The sequence below is a fragment of the Phacochoerus africanus genome, chromosome 1, assembly GCF_016906955.1.
Source record: "Phacochoerus africanus isolate WHEZ1 chromosome 1, ROS_Pafr_v1, whole genome shotgun sequence".
Lineage (NCBI taxonomy): Eukaryota > Metazoa > Chordata > Mammalia > Artiodactyla > Suidae > Phacochoerus > Phacochoerus africanus.
In genome coordinates, this window is record NC_062544.1 from 2706368 (window position 1) to 2719420 (window position 13053).

Below are 13053 nucleotides of genomic sequence, written 5' to 3' on the forward strand. Positions count from 1 at the left end.
ATTTTGCTGTCACTGCAGCTACTGATGGTCGAGAGCCAAGCCCCACCCCACCCCGCCAGCCTCCTCCTGGGTGGACCGCAGCGCGTGGTCCAGCCACGCCTCTCAAGGCACACGGGGCTAGCGATGCATCTGTGGGTGTGGGAGATGCTGAGGGCAGGCAGGAGAGTCACAGTCCACGCAGGCCGAACTGTTCCTGCTGGTTCTCAGTACAGACCCTCATGGTTTCCACGTTTCTCGTGAGGTTTCTCGAGGCAGAGGGCGATAGCACGCCTTTTCCTTTGCTCCTTTGTTTGGCAATGTCGCCGGCAGGAGGACACAGACCAGCTGGCAAAGGCTCTACAAGCAGGACTAGCAAAAGTCCCCCCCACCTCCCCGGTTCTTGTGAATTTCTACTGTGGGCTTCCTGTCCCCAGGAAGGTGGTGGCCTTCCTCCCATTCCGCTTTCGCCGGCCACCCTTTCCTTCTGTCCTCTCCCTGAGGCTTAGGACAGTGTCCTCGGCCCAACAGGACATGCCACCCGGGCACAGCCTGTGAGCGCACCCCGTCCAGGCTGATTTGCGGCCAGTTCTGGCTCAGCGGCTGTGAGCTGCCACCCGGTCTCATAAGGTTTTCTCCTTCAATCTCCTTTCAGATTGGGAGCTAGAGAGAAAACCTGTTTAAGAGAAGGATTCCACTGCTAAAGCTGTGGAATGAAAGCCTGTCTCTCCCTCACCACCGGAGGCACAGTTGTGATTTTATTATTTTATATTGAGAACAACTAAATTCACTCCCGCCTTAGAAAAAAAAAAAAAGAAAAAAGCAAAGAAGAGCAGGGCCCTAAATAGCGTATGCTGGGTCCTCTCCTCTCACAAATCTTTTTCAAGCCAGCTTCTCCCCGTGTTCCTACCCTAGGAAACAGGGCCTTTAAAAACGGGAAAAGCAACTACAGAGTCTTTTTTAAAGGTAGCTTTTTTGGCGGCGGCTGCCCTACATAGAGACCTGTGGGTTCCGAGCCCACCCTGCTTCATGTTTTCATGGGCAAGCATGAAATCACATCATTTTCTGGCAGTTTTGCAGAAGAGTTGGGGAGACGATAAATATTCAGAGTCCTTCAGGAGGATTCCCGGCCCCTGCGTTCCGTGCTGCTTTCTCTGTGGTGTGGTTTTCTGAGCAGAGCCGCGTGAGCCTCGGCTTAGGATGTGCCACCACAGCGGAGGACCAAGAACTGCGCATTTCCCGCAGATTTCATAAACAAACCGTTCTGACTTCATGTCAGGCAGGACGGCGCAAAATTCGGTTTTCTCCACCCAATTTGGCTCCCAGCTGTGAGGTGTCAAGTCAGCCAGGAATGGGTAATTGTATTCCACCCCAATCTCAGGCTCCCGGCTGACGTTTTGTATTAGAAGGATCAGAACGCACGTCTGTGTGTCTTTTTAAAACCAGACTCTGCTCGGGAGCTCTGAATGCTAACCCTGCACGAAGACGGTGTCCAAGCCCTGGAGGAGGCTGCGTACTGGACCCCAAGACCCTGGACCAGCGTGGGGGGGGGGAGGGGCACAGCCTTGAACCCTGCGCCCCAAAAGGTGGTGCAGAGGAAACAAAACAGATTTTAAACACATCCGCAAAATAACGTTCATTTCTCTCTTAAAATTCCAAGTCTGTCTACGACAGATCTTCCGTCACGAATACAGAAACTCAGGTTTTACAAATAGATAGTCCCGAAGTAATTGTCCTGCTTTTACTCTTCCTGGCCGAGCTCCGGAAGGGTGCCCCCCCCACCCCCCGCCAAGGTGTGTGAATAGGGGTGGGCGTGGGGCAGAAGTTAGGTCCATCCTCATTTAGCAGCCTTGGTGAACCAGACCTGAGAGACAAGGGGCCTTTCTCGAACCCTCAGGAGGGCTTGTCCGGAAGGGGACAGGGGCATCCAAACAAGAAAAGGATGGATACCAGTAGGTCCATGGGTGTATGCGTGTGCGTGTGTGTGTGTGTGTGTGTGTGTGTGTGAGATGCCACAGGAATGCCGGGGACAGGGACCCCAGCACCCACGTGCCCAGGGACCATGCGGAGGTGACTGGGGAAGGTAAAGATGGGCCATGGCCAGGCCGGGCCCCCAGATCTGCGTGCGCGGGGACTTGCCAGGCAAAGGTGCAGGAACACATTTGGGTTGGTTGGTTGGTTTGTTTTTAAGCCCACGCACCTGCAGCATGTGGAAGTTCCCAGGCTGGGGGTCCAATCAGAGCTGCAGCTTCCGGCCTACACCACAGCCACAGAAACCAGGGATCTGAGCCTTGTCTGCGACCTACACCACAGCTCACAACAAGGTCAGATCCTTAACCCATGGAGCGAGGCCAGGGATGGAGCCAGCATGCTCACGGATACTAGTCAGGTTTGTTACGGCTGAGCCACGACGGGAACTTGGAGAACACACTTGGATTAAGAGGACAGAGGTGGCTGGAAGCCTCCGTATAACTCTTGCTGCTAGAATAGGGGCAAAAGCTGTCCTGGGCTGCGGCTCGCCCTGTGCACAAGTCCAGAACCTCCCTTCTTCGGTGGCTCCTTAAGGAGACCAGGATGGGCTCTGGGTCCACTTTGGTCCAACTACATCCCTGTAAATTCAACTCTAGTATTTTAAAGGCAAATACATCCAGAGTTGACTAAGGCGTGGCTTTAAAGGGGCTAATTTCCTCCTCACCATTTTAAACTCACCATTTTAGGCCTTCGATTTCAAAATAAAAATCAAGTCCCATCCCATTCCAGCTTGATGGCTTTCTTCAAAAACAAAAAAATACAGTTGATCACTTATAAAACTTAAAAACGCTAACCGGAAACAGCTACACGGGGAGAATGCGATTATGCAAATTACACTCTTAACAAAATTTACACATAAATGAGACCACTTTTTTCCCATCACAGTTCTTATTATAACAAAACCTTGGGAAGTAAATTATCGGCCAGAGAATATAGTATAAAAATGTATTAAAAGCTGTAAGAACTAAATTGAAATGTCAAACATAGTTATTTATATTTGAACCCACAAAACCAAGCAAAACTGGTGATGGGCCTTTCATAAGCCAACCCTTGGAACCAGGAGATGCATTTTGCTCTTCTGGGCAAAATTCTAGTTTCATCAGCTTCACGGGTGTTCCCCCTGGGGCCAGCCCAAGGCCCCCATGGTTCATAATTCTTCAAGTCCAGAGCTTTCTTTTCATGGGGCAGTTTCAGAGGTCTAACTCCCAGGGCCGGTGTTTTTAACGACTTCGGCAGAGTCTCCAGACTCTTCACCTTAGAAATGTAGACCTGATACCCAAGACCATAGACGGTATAGAAAATGCCTTTAAAGAGGTGACTCCACAGCAGGCAGCCACCTCCTCGTCGGAAACGACTCACTTGCTCCAGAAGCGTTTCTCTGTCCTGGCTGTCTCCCCTCCTTTTGCTGTCCCCTCCCTTGTGTCCACTTGTGGGCACCAACCACGCCCATGAGGCGGCCACGTCTGCCCCCAGACAAAGGAACCCCAGAGCATAAAGCGTGTCCTGGCCAGAGGGCCCCCTCCCCGCCGGAGCTTTTCAAGTAGATGGGAAGTGGTGACACTTGAGCAGGACATGGCTGGCTTGCTGGATCCTGACAACGAGCTCCGAGGTGCGTCCGGCAGCCCGGAGCCTTTGTGGGGCCCCCGCGGTCCCCCGGGCCCGCCCGGGGCGGCACAGCTGGGCAGCTGCATTGGGAAAGCTAACTGAGCAGAAAGGGCTCCCCAGCCTGGCCTCTGAGTTCTTGCATTTAATTACCTGATTTCCCTCTCCTGTGGTCATGGAGAAAATGGAATTACATCACACACCATGTAGCGCAGGAAAAGCATTGAATATTTCTAACAGAGCCACCGGTGACAGGCACAATAGGCCTGCCCCTTGTTGCAGGTCGGATGTTCGCCCCGAGAACAAGCAGGGGCATTCCTGCCCCCGGGTCTTCAATGGCAAACAAAAGGAACAGGCTTCTGTCCTGTCACTCGTAACATCTCCCAGGGAGAAAAACTTCATTTAGCTGCCCTGGTCTGGCCAAGCCTCCTTCAGGTCCCGGGGGCTGGGGAGAACTTTGGGAGGCATTGGCTCTAGGACTGATTTCCTTTACATCTGAGCTCCCCCTCCCCCAGCATGGCCATAGGTTACCTTCCTCCTGCAGGTGCATTTTCCTCCTAAAGTTCTCTCGGCATTCCCGTCATGGCACAGTGGTTAACAAATCCAACTAGGAACCATGAGGTTGCGGGTTCGATCCCTGGCCTTGCTCAGTGGGTTAAGGATTCGGCATTGCTGTGAGCTGTGGTGTAGGTTGCAGACGCGGCTCGGATCCCTCGTTGCTGTGGCTGTGGGGTAGGCCGGCTGCTACAGCTCCGATTCGACCCCTAGCCTGGGAACCTCCATATGCTGTGAGAGCAGCCCAAGAAATGGCAAAAAAGGAAAAAAAAAAGCTTTCTCAGCTGCGCACTTGCTTTTAAGCCACATCATGCGGTCCTACTGAATGCAAGGGTGAGGTGGTCCCCCCGAGTGTGAGGAGGACCCCAAAAGGACACAGTGATGTCTCCATCTGGGGACAAAAGATGGGATATGGTCGCCGTGTCCTCAGATACGTCCCAGATGGCCCCGTGTGATTCCGTTGGGTGATGGATGGGATTCCTCTCTTGGTTTGAATTACGTGGCCAGTTCTCGGAGTTCATCTCAGCCCCTGCCCAGCCTACGATGGTCTCCACAGCAAAAGCACCCTCTCTGTACGACTGTCACAAAATCCCTCTTGCTGGAAAGATGCAGACTTCTAAAAGTTAGCTTTAAAGAAAAGAACAAAAATCTTGTATCACCTACTCATGTGCTAAATAATATATATATTTTTTTTTTCAAAGAAGTAGGCCACCCTTGCCATGATGGGGCAAGACAGACGACACACAAAAAAACAAAAATTCAGGATCTGTATGTCTACTTTACCACCAGATATCGAGAGTGGACGGGGCATTCCTTGGGTTTCATTTGACCTGTTTTAATGTGTATGAGTTAAATTCCTGCCCTCGGGTTGGGACAGCACATCCTTTCCTGAGAGAGCGATGGGGGACCTCTATCCCTGAGTTCAAGACCACCGCTGTCTAAGGGAAAAAGAAAACATACGACCACGCGAATGCTCTGCAGAAGGTGCGCAAAGGCCATGAGAGGAGCACGCAGGGTGTTAGGGTCCTACTGGCTGAGGAGCCACATTGGCCTGGAGGCTGCAGAAGCTCCTCGGAGGGCAGACAAAGCTCCCACGATGGAGAAGCCAGGAGGGGCGTCTTGGGGCAGAACCATGGACACATGTGTGGGGACAGTGAGTGGCTTAGGGCACGAATGGAGAGATGCTTGGACAGGGCAGCAGGGGTTCCAGTGATGGAGATGAGCAGCCGCTTAGCTGTCTGGTATTGAGGAGTGTTGGGGTCCATGCGGGGAACATAAGAAAGAACCAAGGTGTTCCTGCTGCTCAGTGTCGGGTACACCGTCTGAAGGTCAGACTCCGATGGAGGGGAGGGCGCAATTGCCGATCCCTGCGAGCGTCCAGACTAGAGATGGTGGTGGAGGTGGGGACTGGTGGGGAGAGGATGCCGAGCAGACCAAAGGCCAGACGCTGTCTCTAGGGCTTGGTCCCGACCGCGTGTAACTGAGGGAAGAGGGAGGTCAAAGATGTGGCTGCCGCGTGGGCACCGTCACTGCGTGGATGGAGAGGCTGACGCGGGAAAGGTAACCTGCTGAGATATTTGGGGGGATATTTTGACTCTACGATGTAGGTTTGCTATTGGCATATGGATTTCCAGGCAGGCTCTTAAAGGTGTTTTGTTTGGTTGGTTGGTTTTTTATTTTTTGTTTTATTTAATTAATTTATTTATTTATTTCTTGCCTTTGTAGGGCTGCACCAAGGGCATATGGAAGTTCCCAGGCTAAGAGTCAAATCAGAGCGGCAGCTGCTAGCCTGCACCACAGCCACAGCAAGGTGGGATCTGAGCCATGTCTGTGACCTACACCATAGCGCACGGCAACGCCGGATCCTTGACCCACTGAATGAGGCCAGGGATCGAACCTCCATCCTTGTGGTTGCTGGTTGGGTTCATTTCCGCTGCGCCACAATGGGAGCTCCCCACGAAATGTTTTAAAAGTGAGAGTTGAGAGCAAGTTTGTGACATCCCTGAAGAGGTTAGGTTCGGGGGCTTATAAGGGGCACATTGACATGGAAGGGGCAGCTAAGGACCACTGAGGACAGAGAACTTTCCGGTGGTTTCGTTTTGGTAACAAAGGTCAAAGAAGTGAAGATAGGGCCTGGCAGCATGAGAATGGTCAGCAGGGTAAAACCTGGCATCTAGGGAGGAGAGGCCCGAGGTGAAGTTGTGGGGTTTTACAACTGGAGGGTCCCCATGAATCCTGTGAGATACACTCCAGCACTGCCCTTGGCCTCATCTAAATTAAAGAGGGGATGTGAAAGTGTCAAGGAAGGCGATGCAGGCCCACGATTCCGTTAAACACTGGAAGTGACAGCAAAGGTGAGGATTGCTTAAACGCCTTCAGGAATATCAGAGAAAAGAAAGAAAGATGGGTTCACTGCTTCTTTTCCTTAAGGGTCATCTCTAAAGTATTTCGTGTCCCCGAGTAATCTGCCTAACGCTGAGAATGTAGCTGGAAGACAGACCAGACCTCTTGTTTCCTGGAACGTGGATTGTCTGGGAAGCAGAAGAAGGAAAGACCAGGGGTGAAACAGACAGTAACTGGAGAGTCCCCTTGGGCCGGTGGGGTCAGTGGTCACCCCAGAGAAGAATGAGAGTTGGGCTGAAAACGATAATAATATGATGTTGTCCTTAGCGAAAGGCAGGTAGAGGGCGTTTAAAACAGAAGAGAAAACACAGGGCCCCAGGCTACATAGGGAAGGTGGCCAGGAGTGAGGGTCCCTGCTGGAACCTGGGCTTGGCAAGAGGTCATAAAGGGTCTGCATGACAAGGACTCAGGATTTTAGCCTAAGAGAAGCAGGAACCACCAGGATGCCTTAGGAGGGGGAAGGTGTCTCATTTCCACATGTAAACTACTTCTCCACTTGCACCCGGCCTTTTCCTCTCTCTGGGCACCAAGCCTTTCCTTGGAGTCAGAACAGAGCGAGTCAGTGATAATCCCTACTTTGTTTAGAAAGCTTGGGAGGGTGGGTCTGTGCTGGAGAAGAGCCTGGAGGCACAGGTGCAGAGGGACTCGGAGGGTGTGTGCTCCCCCAGCCCACCTTTATCCACAAGACCCTCTGGGAGGCCTTGACCTCATGCCTGCTTTTTCCTGTCTGCGCCTGGATGGAAGTCTTCATTCCAGATCGCTCTCTGGAGTTTACCTTTTGTAGAACATGCCCCTCCTCTCCCCACCCCACCCCAGGTGGGGGGCCATCTTGGGGGTGGTTGCTGGGAGAGGGGCGAGGGAAGGTGCTCGGACTCAGTCCGGAGTCTGTGCAGAGTGTCGGAGGGAGACAGTGGGCTGGAAGCTGTAGTGACTCCGCTTGGGAGAGAGCCCCCTGGGGGTGATGGTGAGTGTCCAGGAAGAGCCTGAGCCAGCAGAAGAACTCGGAAGTAGACAGGGCAGTGGGGGGGAAATCAGGAGAGTGAGACATCTGGAACTTCAGAGGGGAAGGATGCTTCCTGAATAAGGGAGTGGCCAGGAGGGTCCAGCACTCAGGATGTGGATGGAGGTTTGCCCCTCGTTACCCCTGGAAGCATGACCTTGACAAGGCTGGTCGGGTGGAGCTGCTTGGAATGCTTTCGGGGAAGAGTAAGGCATGAGGTATGTTTGAAGGGGTGCTGAGCAACCAGTCAGTGGCTGGTAGAAGATGCCATACACACACATACACACGCATACTCCCTTAGGCGAAAATACCAAAACACGTGCATAGTGCATGAGAATTGTCTAGATAAAAAAGGGGAGTTAATGGCACCAGTGAGGGGGTGGTATCCAGATGCACTAGAGTGACCTGTCTTTGAGAAACATTTATTTTGCCCTAAGTCGACCTTTTTTTTTCGCATTTAATGTATTTATTTAAAATTTGGAATTCTTCGAGATTTACAGAAAAGTTGCAAGAGAACTGCAGCAAATTCCTGTACCCCCTGAACCCAGTCTCTCCTACTGTTAACATCCTCGGGGTCCACTTGTGACAGTTAAGGAAGCAGCATGGGTGTGTTATTATTATCCAAAGTCTCAAGCTTTATTTGAACTTCCTTAGTTTTTCCTGCTGTCCTTTTTCTGCTCCAGGATCCTGTCTAGATTATCACATTCCAATAAAGGCATCGTGTCTCTAAGCTTCCTCTTGACTGTTTCTCGGACTTCCCCTGGTTTTGATGACCTTGGCAGTCTGGAGGACTTCCATTCAAATGTCCTGGAGCCCACCCCTCGTCTGGGACTTGTCTGCTCTCCTGCTCATGATCACCCATGACTGGTGGTGGGGGTTCCTGTGAGAGGAATGCAGAGGGGAACGGCCAGTTTCACTGCCCTGGGTCAAGAGGAGGTGCCACCAACATGACTTATCTCTGCTGCCCTTGATCATCTGGGGAAGGCGGGGAGGCCATGTTTCCCCTCCATGAACTTGCCCTCCTTCTGTTTCCCTACTGGACTTTCTGGAAGGAGGTCTCTGTGCAGAATCCACAATTAAGGAAAAGGACGTAAGACTCCAACGCTTTGAGGTCAGAGCATCTACACAAAATATTTGGAATTCTTCTACACAGGAGATGTTTCTATTCTTGATGGGAGAGAGGTTAAGAAGACAAGAAAGCGATTTGAAGGCGATCTTACCACTTAGCCTGCTTTTCACTTACTAGTGGGCTCATCAGCTGAACCAAGGGGGCTGTGAACCAAGGGGGGGGATGGATTTGGGGGTTGGAGAGAACTTGAAACAGGCAATATCCTTTCAACTAGAGAAGGGGCTAAGGTTTCCAAGTTTTGTTAAGTAAACTCAAGGTTTTACTTGTGTCTCCAAGAATCAAAATAATCCCAGATGAGTAAAAAATTTGTGGTATTTGTGTGTGTTGGCAACAAAAAAGTGACTCCTCATTAATTTCTCCAAACAACGAGACAGGCAACATCTAATCTTCCACAGCTGTGCATTTCACAAGCTAGAACAGTTCTAGGATAAAACTGGGGGAAAAGGATTATTTGCAATCGAAATGATTTTTTATTAAGATGAGTCCTTCCCTTGTCTGGTGCTTGAAATATCAAAGAGAATTCAGCCAAATCTCTTTGGTCCTGTGTTCTATAAATAACATTTTATGGGCACCCCTGTGGTGCACATAACTTTCACTTCAATTGTATTTGTAATATTGGTGAAACAACTGGTCTTTTGAAAAACAGAATGATCACTCTATTTTTCTCTGTTTTGTTTTGTTTATAAGATTGGTTTGATCCAACATTTTTGGTGTAGAGATTGATAATTTTATCTTTTTTTTTTTCCATGCACATTTGAGTGCAGGAATCCATGACTTTTCTAAAGTCGCATGAATATGATGAATTTACTTTCCCAGTGAGGAGTCATGAGGGATGCCTGGGTTCATGGTGGATTGGCTCTCTTGACCTGTATGCTCAGTGAACCTGTTCTAGAGTTCCTGCTGTGGTTCAGTGGGTTAAGGACCTGACATAGTCTCCATGAAGATGCAGGTTCAATCCCTGGCTTCGCTCAGTGGGTGAAGGGTCTGGCATTGCTGTGAGTTGTGGTGTAAGTGGTGGATGGCTGTAGCTGTGGTGTAGAGTGGCAGCTGCAACTCTGATTCAACCCCTAGCCTGGGAACATTCATATGCCACAGGTGCAGCCATAAAAGGAAAAAAAAAAAAAAAAGACCCCATTCCATGAGTCACTGAAGCGTCTGCACACTGGACACTGTAGTGGAGACAGAGAGCTAGCTTCTCCCTCCGCATAGAGGTGGTTTCTCTTATGTTAATGACCACCGCATTCAACTTCCTTCTCTCCATGTGTGAGCAACTGCCTGCCTCTGCCTGCCTCTGCCCGGGGCCGCATGTCATCCCCGAATCTACTGTGTGTTCCAAGCTCGGAGTCTTCCAGGGCACAGCCCTCTGAGCCTGGAGTCCGGAGGCAGCTTCTCCTACTGCTGGGGGAGGAGAGGTCTCTCTCCACCCCACACTGGGACTCTTGGAATAGCTTTGTGACTTGGAGGCAGTGAAGTCTCCCCTTCAGGAAGCCGCCTTTGAAATTTGAGGTGTGGGAACAGCAGTGCAGAGGCTGGACGCATGGTCATTCTTACATAATCTGGAAGCTTGAGACACTCTCCTTGGCTCAAGTCGGAGAAGACTGACCCTTGCTCTCTGATGGAACAGACAGTCCTGGGCCCTTGCTGGGGTAAGAAAAGGCATTTAGAGGCAGGGGGTGCTCACTTCCTCTGTTCCATGGCCACGGGCACAGCACCAGCATGTCCACACCCAGCATCCCCTCTTCAGGGCGCCCAGCCTCTCCATGCAGTCAGGACAAAGCGCGTCTGGGATAATCCCCACTTGGCTTGAAGACTTTGGGAGGGTAGGTCTGCGCTGGAGAGGAGCCTGGAGGGGCAGATGCAAAGGGACTCGGAGGGTGTGTGCTCCCCCAGCCCATCTTTGTCCCCCGGACCTGCTGGGAGGCCTTTGTCCCCCTCATACCTGCTCTTTCCTATCAGCTCCTGCCCGTAAGCCTTCACTCTAGAATATTCTCTGGAGCTCACCTTTTACAGAAGCGGCCCTCCCTTCCCCTGCCCCACCCCAAAGACTTCACAGGTGATCCTAAGGATTTTAAAAGCCAGAGGACAGGGCAGCCTTTCACCCTGGATTCCTTCCACCCTGATTTCATGTGATGGTCCCTATTCTCTAGAAGTGCAATGGGGAGATACGGGCAAACTCGCAGAGTTACATGCAGGACAGGGGCTTTTTCTTTTTTTTTTTTTTTACTTTTTAGGGCCTCACCTGTGGCATATGAAAGTTCCCAGGCTGGGATCAAATCAGAGCTACTACAGCTGCTGACCTACACCACAGCCACAGCCACAACAACACAGGATCCAAGCTGCATCTGCGACCTACACCACAGCTCATGGCAACACCAGATCTGAAAGCTACTGAGCGAGGCCAGGGATCGAACCTGTGTCCTCAGGGACATTAGTCAGATTTGTTTCTGCTGTTCCTCAATGGGAACTCCCAGGACAGCTTTTATATTTAGAATTTTGAACTTCTCGGCCACGGAATTGTCGATTTGTTACCACCCAGTCCTTCTCCTAAAGGGATCTCACTTTTCAGAACACTTTCAGAGAGAGATTTGTAACAGCCAGCTATCAAAGAAATAAAAATGAAGGCAGCAGAAAGGAGACTCAAAAAGCACAGGGTGGGGAAGAGCATTTACAGACATGCACAGGCCCGTGTCACCTACAGGTTCAAAGAGAAGATTTAAAATAAAAGTCACTTCCCATTTCCTGCTGAATGGGTTTATTTTGGTTTTTCTTTCCCAGCGCTTTATCTCTGGAATCTTAAAGTCTGAGGGATGCTTTTCTCCCTGGAATTCTCACTGTTTCACTTGAAAGGACATGGACTAGAGGCTGGCCCAGTGGAGGTCCCCTTGTCTCTAAAGTTCGCTAATTAGGTGATTAAGTCATTGGAGGGAGGTGTGCATCTGAAAGCTTGGGCTCAGCCCCGCCCAGAGAGATGAAGCCCAATCTCCAGCTTTCTTCTCACCAGTCTCCCTTTAAACCCCAAAGTTGACTAATCCATTTAACTCAGCCCAGACTTTTTTTTTTTCCTTTGGAGTAGAAATGGAGAAACCAAATCAGGGAAGCTTTTCAGGAATAGCCTTTGAAGAAGATAGAATAACAAATGCCTCTTTCTTGGGGGGCACCTTGTGAAGAGCAGGGTTTCAATAGCCAAAGGCCAAAGGGACTTCAGGGAGTGGCCCAGGGCTGAACACAATGGAGACTCCAGACTCGGAAGGAGGGATTTGCCTATCAGGTCATTAGCCTGATTAGTCATCGATGCCTTTTGATGTGGATCTCAGGACACCTTTTGTCTTTGCTAAATGAAGAGATGGTAGTTTGTGTGGCGTTTTCTCCCAGGTGACACAGAGGCAGCGCAAAGCTCTTGCACAAAGAGATTCTTCGGCTTTATCTCCCTCCTGACACAGCAAATCCAATTTTCTGACGCTCTGGAAGAGCGCCTCGGTCAGAAAGAGAAGGAAGAGGAGGGAGGGGAGGGAGGGAGGGAGAGGGGAAGGAAATGGTGCATTTGTGAAAGTATGTCGTCTTATGAGAAGGGAAACACTACGCCTGTCAGTAAATCACACGCCGAGTTTGAAAGTTCATTGGTCTTAACAGGCGGCAATGACGAGCATTTAAATATTTATGGATGCTCCGATGCCCTTGGAAGTGAGGTGACATGTCACGCAGCACGTGAGTGACTGATGAAGACACGTGTCGCCCCTGCCCAGGCAGGGAGGGACCTTCAGGGTTTGGACCCATCCGCCAGGTCTTCGGCCCCCTCCTCCTTGCAGACAGCCTCCCAGGTCGATGGGGGTTATGTATGCAAGTGACGAGATGAAAAAGCGTTGAAACCTCTCTTTAGTCTGCCCTGTGTTCAGGTCGACAGGATGCTCTCAGACGAACTCTGTCCTGCACCTTGGCAATTGCTGATGGGTGAGGTCTGAAGGCTGAAGGGGATGCTGGACAGGAGCAGAGGATGCGGCTGTGTCCCTTGGGCACCCGGCAGAGGTGCCCGTGTAAACCAGCATCCAGAGACCAGAGACGCAAATTCAGAAACACAGGTGCTTTCTCAGGTGCCGAAGCTGTGTCTCTGTGCACAACTGCTCAGGTTAACACTGTTCCCCATATTTATAGACAAATTGCTAGCCTCTGTCCTGGGCTGAACAGCATCTTAGGAGTCACATGCTCAGGGCTGATATATGCTACTGAGAAACCTTTTACTAAGAGTGACATGGAGTGCTGGGTGGTTCGCACAAAGTACCTTCTATACTCCTGCTAAGCATCATGTGTACCTGCGTCCTGTCCACACTGTCCTTACAGACCCACGTCGTCCCCCACATAG